The sequence below is a fragment of the Salmo salar genome, chromosome 28, assembly GCF_965601325.2.
Source record: "Salmo salar chromosome 28, fSalSal1, whole genome shotgun sequence".
Classification (NCBI taxonomy): domain Eukaryota; kingdom Metazoa; phylum Chordata; class Actinopteri; order Salmoniformes; family Salmonidae; genus Salmo; species Salmo salar.
The window spans coordinates 10,556,217-10,565,034 of NC_138318.1; positions in this window are offsets into that span (position 1 = coordinate 10,556,217).

Genomic DNA, 8,818 nt, shown 5'->3' on the forward strand with positions numbered 1-8,818 from the left:
TGTGTCAGAGAAAACATTGTTCTACTGACAACCAAAGTCAGCCTGCAGGCACCTAGCCCACCACAAGGAGTCACTAGAGCGCAATGAGCCAAGTAAAGCCCCCCCAGCCAAACCTTCCCTTAACCCGGACGACGCTGGGCCAATTGTGCACCGCCCTTTGGGACTCTCGGTCACAGCCGGTTGTGACACAGCCTGGGATAGAACCCAGATCTGTAGTGACACCTCAAACACGGCAATGCAGTGCCTTAGACCGCTGCGCCACTTGGGAGGCCCTTATCGATGTCAATTTGAATGCACAGAGAAACCGTGACGAGATCCTGAGGCCCATTGTCGTGCCCTTCATCCGCCGCCATCACCTCATGTTTCAGCATGGTAATGCACAGCCCCATGTTGCAAGGATCTGAAATACTCTTCCTGGAAGCTGAAAATGTCCCAGTTCTTCCATAGCCTGCATACAAACCAGACATGTCACCCATTGAGCATGTTTGGGATGCTCTGGATCAATGTGTATGACAGCACATTCGCAAAGCCATTGAAGAGGAGTGGGACAACATTCCACCGGTCACAATCAACAGCCTGATCAACTCTATGCAAAGAAGATGTGTCGTGCTGCATGAGGCAAATGGTGGTCACACCAGATACTGACTGGTTTTCTGATCCATGACCCTACTTTTTTTTAAAGGTATCTATATTCCCAGTTGTGAAATCCATAGATTAGGGCCTAATAAATTTATTTAATTTGACTGATTTCCTTATATGAACTGTAACGCAGTAAAATCTTTTAAATTGTTGCATGTTGTGTTTATATTTTTGATCAGTATGTATATTCCATGAACTGAGAACCACCTCTGCAGGTTACATGTTTACAGTGAAGTCATGAATAAGGCATGTTTGCACCTCTTTTCAAGTCCATGCATGCCCTTGTGCGTAGACCCATGTCTGTTCATTCACTTTGTATGATCAGTATGTTGTGTTCAACATAACATCAAGTAGAAGGAGGTGATAGTAGTTTCTAATAAATGGCAAAGGTGTGAAAGGTCAGTGGAGCATACATGTAAAGCTGGATACTACCCAGTGACAGCTTTAATGGAGGACCCATATAGGCATTTCATTATTCAGTCCTTTGGAGTATTGCTCAGTACAGAAGTGGTTGGATGAAGCAGACACTAAGCCTCAACACTGCTTCGTAAGCACAAACTAGAATATGTTTAGGGATTCAGCCAATAACTTTGAGGCGTTTACCACCATAGTCCCCTCCATGCTCATCACCAAACTCGGGACCCTGGGGCTGAACAACTCCCTCTGCAACTGGATCCTGGACTTTATGACAGAACGCCCCTAGGTGGTGAGGGTAGGTAGCAACACATCTGCCACGCTGACCCTCAATACGGGGGCCCCTCAGGGGTGTGTGCTTAGTCCCCTCCTGTACTCCCTGTTCACCCACGACTGTGTGGCCACGCACGACTCCAACACCATCATCAAGTTTGCTGACGACACGATGGCAGTAGACCTGATCACCGACGACAATAATACAGCCTACAGAGACCTGGCAGTTTGGTGCCAGGACAACAAATTTCCCTCAATGTCAGCAAGACAAAAGAGTTGATCGTGGACTACAGGAAATGGAGGGGCAAGCACACCCCCATCAACATTGACAGAGCTAAGGACTTAACGTGGTCTTCTCACACCAGCTCTGTCGTGAAGAAGGCGCTGCAGTGCCTCTTCCCCCTCAAGAGGTTGAAAAGATTTGGCATAGCCCCTCAGATCCTCAAACAGTTCTACAGCTGCACCATTAATATGGCAACTGCACCGCCCCAGATCGCAAGGAACTACAGAGGGCGGTGCATCACTGGGGCCGAGCTCCCTGCCATCCAGGACCTCTAAACCAGGCGGTGTCAGAGGAAGGCCCAGGAAATTGTCCAAGATCGTAGCGGCCCAAGCTATAGACTGTTCACTCTTCTACCGCATGGCAAGCGGTACCGGAGCACCAAGTCTGGGACCAAAAGGCACCTGTACAGCTTCTACCCCCCAAGCCATAAGACCAGGTCTCGAATTTCCCCGTGGCATGGCTGTCAATGCCCCCTTGTGTGGCCGTAAGGCCCCCTAGATAAAATCCATGCCTTGCGGCCAAAGTGGCCGTTGTGCCCTCGGGCTGAATATAATGATTATAATTCCCTTCTCCTGGCTGCCAATCGTCATGCTCCGAAGCACCTCTCACTCACATATCTCAATTCTTATTAGCCAATGCCTGTCACGTGATCAGGTCCTTTTCAGAGGCATTGCAGATCCAAAGTAGGCTACAAGTGAAGACGGACACATCGGGGACTCAACGGTGTACATCCTTCTTATTGAAGATGTTAGAACTGTCCACATTAACTTTTCGTCAGCCAACAAGATCAGTAACAAACAGCAAAAGCACTGGCCTATGTCATTCTACTATCCCCCATAGTACAGAAGTTGACCTATTCTATTGGTCAGCTTGTTGTTCTGTGCGAGCAAGAAATATTCCTAACATACTCTGGGACAGTTGTGGGATATCGTGATAGATCCCAAATTAATACAACCACTGTATCAAAAAAACATTTTAAAAGGCAATGAGGCTGATGCAACAGATCAGAACCTTTAGATTAAAATGTTGATAAACTATTAGGCTATTTCTTTACATTAAGCACAGCATGCACAAATGGCAGTAGGCTATAAGCCGAATGTTCAAAAAAGATATTAGTAGTAAACACGGTTCTCAAAAGTGAATCGCATGGGTTGTTAATATGACTATGATTTTGTCTTTGGCTGCTGGACACCGAAAGAAAGTTGAGAACATGAGAGAAATACTGGTTTCAATGGCATATGAGGAAGTGTTTATAAGAGAATCCCCTTAGCATTCCTATGGTCAGAACTCGGTAAGACATGCCTCATAAAATGACACAAACGTCCAGGTTTTAAACAGTTACGTTTATGTTTAAATAGTTTCAGAATGTTGACTGCCTCGACTCAGATTGCAAGGTGGGTGGCCTTTCTCACTGGTCTTTCTCATTTTCAGGCTATCACCTATGCAAATAATTGACGTACATTTACATACACTTATGTTTTTCTCAACAGAATAGCTAGTGTTTTTTCGATTTTTAAATCAATTTAATTGGCTATTTTGGTGTATGGCCTTGGTGCCCTAGCAGATGGCCTGGGTGCCCTGGTAGATTGGACACCTCTAACCGCTGAACAGTTAATCAAATGGCCACCCAGACTATTGCATTGCATTACTGTTTTTCCAGCCCTGTCCCCTCCAGTAGGACACCCAATGGAGATGCAGACTAAGGGTCCCACCCTGCCCTTCAGGTGAGCTATAGAAAGACTCCAGACCAGCGAGCTAATAACAGAAAACTGTCTTTTTCTTCTCTATTCTCTTCATTGAACCGATGGTGTTCAGGTCGCCGCTCAAGCTCTTTCACGCCCATCTCTTCCTGCCCCGTGTAACCGATGTAAAATGGCAATCAAGTTAGTGGGGTGCGCGCTAATAGCGTTTCAATCCGTGACGTCACTCGCTCTGAGACCTTGAAGTAGTTGTTCCCCCAGTTGCTCTGCACGGGCCGCGGCTTTTGTGGAGCGATGTGTAGCGATGCTTCAAGGGTGACTGTTGTCTATGTGTGCAGAGGGTCCTGGTTCGAGCCCAGGTAGGGGCAAGGAGAGGGACAGAAGCTATACTGTTACATTGATCCTGTTGACCGGTTGTTGCGGAAAAGGAGGAGGTCAAAATGAGGTCAAAAAGTCATTATTCTGCCAGGCGCACTTCCTCCTTGTGGCCACGAGATGGAGACAACAGACTGTAGAATGCACTGGGGATAAAACATATGTGGGATGCATGCCAGCAAAGACACTACACAACACTAAACAATACATTAATTGCACTATAACAGGGCCCACAAACTGTTAGAGCCTACATAAAGCTGTCCCAACACCTTACCACTGCTACACCTGGCTATCAGCGGAGCCTTGTCTGGCAGTGAAACAGTTAATTCAGCCTCATTTACTGTCTTTAAAAAACATAGCTGATATGGCTGACTTGCTTAAACAAATGTGGTTTCTGCTGACAATTGAGATGTACTAACTATGGCATAAGGGGACAACAAGCGGAGAAGAGGCAAACCATAATTTCGATTAAGAAATTAATGAGCGAGCTAGGACGGACGTCGTCAATATAACTTTGTTCGGCACTTTTGAAATGTACAGCAACAGAATTCAGAACATGGGCCATTCTTACGGTGTTCTCCCTGTACACCAAGTCAGAACCGTAGGATAAATAAAGGGGGCAAATAAGCAGCCAGTGAAAGTTCTTACAATATTCGATGACTACATTTCTAAAAAACAGGTTATAGGCTACATGTACACCACCAAGTCAGAACAGTAGGCAAGATTAAGAGGTGAAATAGACCAAATTATTAGGGTGAGGCACATGGGCTACTAACAGCTTACTACACAACATACACTTAGTATTACTTTCTTAGCTACAGTATACATACCTCCCTGGCATATTACATCATTTATGCAGCAGCATACAAGACAATTTTGGACTCACCTTGTTGTGCTGTGATCACTTGAAAAGGAAGGTGGCGTGGCGGTCCTCCGTGGGCAAATTTTGTCATCAAACTTTGTAATCAAAGTCTGACGTTCTCTGGATTTATGGTGTTTTTAAGACAACTGGGAACTCAGCAAAAAAAGGTTGAATCATGATGATGTCAGTGATTTTCAGGTCGTAGCTTTAGAAAGAGTTGGATGAAAGTTCAAAACGTATTTTCCCAGTCGTAGCTCATTTTTCCCGAGTTCCCAGTTGTTTTGAAAGGGGCAGTAAAAGGGAAAGGGGGATACCTAGTCAGTTGTCCAACTGAATGTATTCAACTGAAGTGTGTCTTCCGCATTTAACCCAACCCTTCTGAACTCACTAAAGTCAGATTTCGCAGTTCCGAGTTAACAGTTGTTTTGAGCTCGGCACAAATCATGCTTCATTGACAGCATGGCCAATGTTGAATGTTTATCATTTTAAAATAGGAAAATAGACCCTTAGACTTGGGACCACACAGCCACTCCACTGAATAGCAGGCTAATGATTGCTTTGCAATGCTTGCAGTTAGCCACTGATTCCTTCCAAAACCACTCATTGTTGAATTTGCGATTTCCAACTTGTTGTGTAATGTTTATGTCCAATGGCCGATGAGCACTGATACATTTTATCTATACTTTCTCTACATTATTTCTCTTCATAGGATTAAGAAGGATTTGCCAGTAGATTGTTGACTTGATTCATTATGATGACTGCTAGCTAAGATTTTGAAAGTATGATGTTGACAGTCCAATCAAAGCTACTGTAGATATAATGTGATTTGATGTCATTTTATCTGTGGCCAATGACATTGAGCCTTCTTGGATGGGCACTTCTAATGTAACTCTATGGCAGCACCCAATCGGCTTGAATTTTCTAGCTCCACCCTTAGAATTGGCGGTGAAGTAGTGTCCCCATGAGTGACAGAACACTGGGCCAATCACGACGCAACATTCCGTATTTTCTGCACCATCACCACAGAAAGCACTGAGCTAGGCTGAACACCTGCATTTTGGAGCTGCCTTACTTCAAGAAAACAAAAAAGAGACCATGTTTGTATGCGGCTTTATTAACTCAATGATTTTTTTTTTTACCTTGTTTGCAAACTGATATGTGACACATATTAACGCCTCACAAGTCGTCAACTGGCAGATTCATTAAATAGTACTAACAAAACACCAGTCTCAAAGTCAACAGTGAAGAGGCGACTCCGGGATGATGACTTTCTAGGCAGAGTTGAAAAGAAAAAGCCATATCTCAGACTAGCCAATAAAAATACAAGATTAAGATGGGCAAAAGAACACAGACACTGGACAGAGGAACTCTGCCTAGAAGGCCAGCATCCGGGAGTTGCCTCTTCACTGTTGACATTGAGACTGGTGTTTTGCGGGTACTATTTAATGAAGCTACCAGTTGAGGACTTGTGAGGCGTCTGTTTCTCAAACTAGACACTCTAATGTACTTCTCCTCTTGCTCAGTTGTGCATCGGTGCCTCCCACTCCTCTTTTTATTCTGGTTAGAGCCAGTTTGCGCTGTACTGTGAAGGGAGAAGTACACAGCGTTGTACAAGATCTTCAGTTGCTTGGCAATTTCTCGCATGGAATAGCCTTCATTTCTCAGAACAAGAATTGACTGATGAGTTTCAGAAGAAAGCACTTTGATTCTGGCCATTTTGAGCCTGTAATCGAACCCACAAATTCTGATGCTCCAGATACTCAACTAGTCTAAAGAAGGCCAGTTTTATTGCTACTTTAATCAGAACAACAGTTTTCAGCTGTGCTAACATAATTGCAAAAGGGTTTTCTAATGATCAATTAGCCTTTTAAAATTATAAACTTGGATTAGCTAACACAACGTGCCATTGGAACACAGGAGTGATGGTTGCTGATAATGGGCCTCTGTACGCCTATGTAGATATTCCACTAAGAATCTGGGGTTTCCAGCTACAATAGTCATTTACGACATACAAAATGTCCACACTGTATTTCTGATCAATTTTATGTTATTTTAATGGACAAAAACAGGAACATTTCTAAGTGACCCCAAACTTTTGACCGGTAGTGTATATACACTACTGGTCAAAAGTTTTAGAACACCTATTCATTCTAGGGTTTTTCTTTCATTTTACTATTTTCTAGAATAATAGCAACTATGAAATAACACATATGGAATCATGTAGTAACCAAAAAAGTGTTAAACAAATCAAAATATATTTTAGATTTGATATTCTTCAAATAGCCGCCCTTTGCCTTGATGACAGCTTTGCATGCTCTTGGCACTCTCAACCAGCTTCACCTGGAATCCTTTTCCAACAGTCTTGAAGGAGTTCCCACATATGCTGAGCACTTTTTGGCTGCTTTTCCTTCACTCTGCAGTCCTACGCATCCCAAACCATCTCAATTTGGTTGAGGTCGGTGATTGTCGAGGCCAGGTCATCTGATGCAGCACTCCATCACACTCTCTCTTGGTCAAATAGCCCTTACACAGCCTGGAGGTGTGATGGGTCATTGTCCTGTTGAAAAATAAATGACAGTTCCACTAAGCCCAAACCAGATGGGATGGCGTATCGCTACAGAATGCTGTGGTAGCCAAGTGTGGCTTGAATTCTAAATAAATCACTGACAGTGTCACCAGCAAAGCTCCCCCACACCATCACACCTCCTCCTCCATGCCTTATGGTGGGAACCACACATGTGGAGATCATTCTTCATCCGCACTGCGTCTCACAAAGACATGGTGGTTGGAACCAAAAATCTCAAATTTGGACTCCAGACCAAACAACACATTTCTATCGGTCTAATGTCCTTTGCTCATGTTTCTTGGCTCAGGCAAGTCTCTTCTTCTCATTGGTGTCCTTTAGTTGGGCTCCCAAGTGGTGCAGCGGTCTAAGGCACTGCATCTCAGTGCGAGAGGTTTGAATCCAGACTGCATCACATCCGGCCGTGATTGGGTGTCCCATAGGGTGGTGCACAATTGGCCAGGGGTAGGCTGTCATTGTGAATAAGAATGTGTTGTTAACTGACTTTCCTAGTTAAATACATTTTAAAAAACCAAACAAAAAAATAGTAGTGGTTTCTTTGCAGCAATTCGCCTATGAAGGCCTGATTCACACAGTCTCCTCTGATCAGTTGATTTTGAGATGTGTCTGTTACTTGAACTCTGTGAAGCATTTATTTGGGCTGTCATTTCTGAGGCTGGTAACTCTAATGAACTTACCCTCTGCAGCAGAGGTAACTCTGGGTCTTCCATTCCTGTGGTGGTCCTCATTAGAAACAGTTTCACCATAGTTTTTGCGACTGCACTCGAAGAAACTTTCAAAGTTCTTGAAATTTTCCGTATTGACTGACCCTTGTCACAGCACAACTGATTGGCTCAAACGCATTAAGAAGGAAAGAAATTCCACAAATTAACTTTTAAGAAGGCACACCTGTTAATTGAAATGCATTCCAGGTGACTACCTCATGAAGCTGGTTGAGAGAATGCCAAGAGTGTGCAAAGCTGTCATCAAGGCAAAGGGTGGCTATTTGAGGAATCTGAAATATACAATCTATTTCGATTTCTTTAACATTTTTTGGTTACTACATGATTCCATATGTGTTATTACATAGTTGTGATGTCTTCACTACTATTCTACAATGTAGAAAATAGTAAAAATAAAGAAAAACCCTTGAATTAGTAGGTGTTCTAAAACGTATGACTGGTAGTGTATTTCTTTTTTTTTTTTTGCTTAAAATGTGGGGCTCAAACCCATCTGCCCTTAATGACGGGTCGCAACTGCACACATGCATAGCTCCAGTAGAATGTCCTTGGCCATTTAAATCGCTGTCAGATGAAAATCTAATCTCCAAAACAGAAACTTTTCAGGAAAAAATAAAAATAAAAAACTGCCATATTTTCCCATGAACGAAATACAATTATAAAACTACAGAAGCTATTTCAAATAGGCCTACATTTTCTTGGTCCCAGAGTCATGACATGTTCAGAGCAGGCTACATTTGAGGGGAGTTAGCCAACTGCTTTCAATAGCCTATCCCTGCATGTAAAAAATGTAAATAGGCAAAAATTGAGTAACATGGTTTTCATCCAACAGCGACGGGATGCACTAAAAGCCCTTTGCGGATTCCGTGTGTGTGTGTGTGTGTGTGTGTGTGTGTTTGTGCGCGCGCGCGCGCATGACAGTAGACATCACTGACAACACGGAGATGGATAAAATGTATGACATCATAG